This window comes from Protopterus annectens, chromosome 14.part0, assembly GCF_019279795.1.
Source record: "Protopterus annectens isolate FY-2018-M chromosome 14.part0, PAN1.0, whole genome shotgun sequence".
Classification (NCBI taxonomy): Eukaryota; Metazoa; Chordata; order Ceratodontiformes; family Protopteridae; genus Protopterus; species Protopterus annectens.
The window spans coordinates 936316938-936319437 of NC_056748.1; the positions used below are offsets into that span (position 1 = coordinate 936316938).

General features: G+C 40.2%; 1 protein-coding gene across 1 annotated transcript in view; it reads left to right on the forward strand.

The window, feature by feature from the left end:
* Window positions 1-2500, forward strand: part of ADK (adenosine kinase) — a gene marked incomplete in the record, with an annotated part of 3127006 nt that overhangs the window by 2903557 nt on the left and 220949 nt on the right.

Genomic DNA, 2500 nt, shown 5'->3' on the forward strand with positions numbered 1-2500 from the left:
TCGGTCAGTAGTTCGAGATATCTGTAGATATGCCACCCTTGTGAAGTGATAGAATAAATGCTTTTTTCCAGAGTATTGGAACATATGATTCTTGAACGGACATGTTAATTAGTACACTAATGGGGTAGACAATGGCACCTGCAGCAAGTTTTAGATATTCAGTGGGAAGCTTGTCTGGTTAGTTAGAGGTGGATTTTAGCTTGAGAAGTAGCCTTTTTATATTGGAGGTTGGGATTTTGGTAGGTGAGAGAATGGGTGAAGCATCCATTGTAGATTTAACTAGAAGTGAGCTAGTAAAAGGAGATTGAAAGAGATGGGGTATTGTGGCTGTTCTAGTGTAGTTAGAACAGGATTGTAGTTGTGAAAAGTTAATAAGTGAGTTTAGGAAGTGTGATTTGAAGAGACTGGCTATTTCTTCTGGTGTTTTGTCCAAGTGTGGATATGGGTTTCATTGTGCCAGGGTTGAGAAGTGATCCTATAGATGTCCAGATTTTTGGAGGTTTGATTATAGTTTATTTGAGGTATTAAATAGTATTATTTTTATCTTTGGACACTAGTTTTTTTTTACTTTGTTATGAAGTTTAAATCTCAGTAGGTCTGAGGGTTTTTAATTTTTTGACATTGTGTTTTGCCTCTAGTTAGCATTAGTGCTTTAGTGCATTTGGTTAGCCATGGACGTGGCTAGATTTCATCCTCTTTTCTCTATGGAGTGCAAGACTGTCTAATATTTTCAAAAAGATTTTGTTGAAGTAATCTAATGCATCATCTAGAGGAAAATAATTTTAAGTTAGTTCAGTTCACACTTTTTAGTGTATTGGAGAATGTGTGTGGATTAAAATTGGTGAGATCCTTGACATTTTTGTAATGATGCTGTTTGTGGAAGGATGGTGGTGGTTGATGAGCAAAGGCTGGGAGGTTGCCACTTACACAATTAGGACTACCACCAAATGAGGAGAATTTAGTGGCATCAGAAACCAATATCCAGTATAGGATGGATCCTTCAAAGGTCCTACTGTTATATCTTGTTGGAGAGGTGATAAGTTGAGTAAAACAAAGTAGTTTTATAGTTGAGGATGGAAATTTAGAACAAAGATTTAACCAGTTAATGTTTATATCATTTTTAATAGTGTTAGAGATTAAGGATAGTATTTCTTCCAGTATTGGTATGTTGTTGCCAGAGGGAGTGTAAACGACTATGATGCATAATTTTGTCTTATTTATTTTAGGAAGGACACCAAAATTTCAACATTAGCAAATTGTGGGATGATATTGTTGTATGCTCATTTCCATCTATACTATCTTTCTATATGCTTCCCTTGGTGACTGTTTCAAGAAGTCGACCAAGTTCAAAAGGCAAGATCTGCCCTTGACAAAGCCAAACTGGGTTGGGTCCAAGGTCTGCAAGTCCCCTATGTCCTTGTTTATGAGTTCCATTATGATCCTCTCCATAGCTTTGCAGACCAGGCTTGTTAAAACATGGGCTTGGCGGGGTGTAATTACCAGGGTCCGTAGGCACCGCCTTTGTGGAGTGGGACCACAGTTGCCGTCGCCACTCCTTGGGCACATATCCTGTGGTGAGGCTAAGATTAAACAGCTGCCTTATGTGCGGGTTTAGTTCTTAATTGAGTTCATGTAGCACGGCAGGACCCCTATCCGGTCCCATTGATGCTGTGTTTTAGATTTAGAGAGCAGCTTTCACCTGCGCATTTGAGATGTCTGGGAGGCTACTCTCAGTTGGGATAGTTATCTCTCCTTTTGGGAGAGGGGTGAAGTTGCTGAACCTGTCTGCCAGTATGTTTGCAATGTCTGTGGGTTCAGTGATTTTTGTATCATTTTGGACTAATTCTGAGCATATCTGGGAGTTTCCACCAGGTTTCTGACATAGCTGAAGAAGGCCTTATGATTGTCTTTTGAATCTATGGCAATTTTCTCTCAAAGTTGGCCTTGGATGATTTTATGAGGGATCGTAGTTTCTTGCTAGTGCTGATCAAAGATGCCTTCCTTTTTGAGATTTTTGCTCTATCATCTAATAGCTTTCTCCTCTTATTGTAAAGTTTGTCTATGGCTGGGGTCCACCAGACTGGACGTTGCCCTTGGTGGAAAGAGTCTTGGTTTTATTTGGGATTGCCTGATCCGTGTAGTCCTGAAGGAGTTCATAGAACGCATATGTAAGGCTTCGCAGCTTGGGTTGTGGTTTCCATTGGCTCGGGGCCTTGAAGGATACCACACCCTGTCTTGAGTAGTGTGAAGTTTGCTTTAGAGAAGTTCTTCACTGTGGTCTTTTTTGTTTGGGGTGGGGGATGTGGATTTCTAGTGAGATTAGTTTATGATCTGATCTCACCAATGAGGGATATACTTCGGTGTGGAGCATTTGTCCCCATGTTCGTGATGATGAGATCTAGTATATTTTCTCCTCTTGTGGGACGGTGACTAGTTGTTCCATGGCATTTGAATTTATGAACTCCAGGAACCTTTGGGCTAGAAAGTTTGGGCTTGAGTA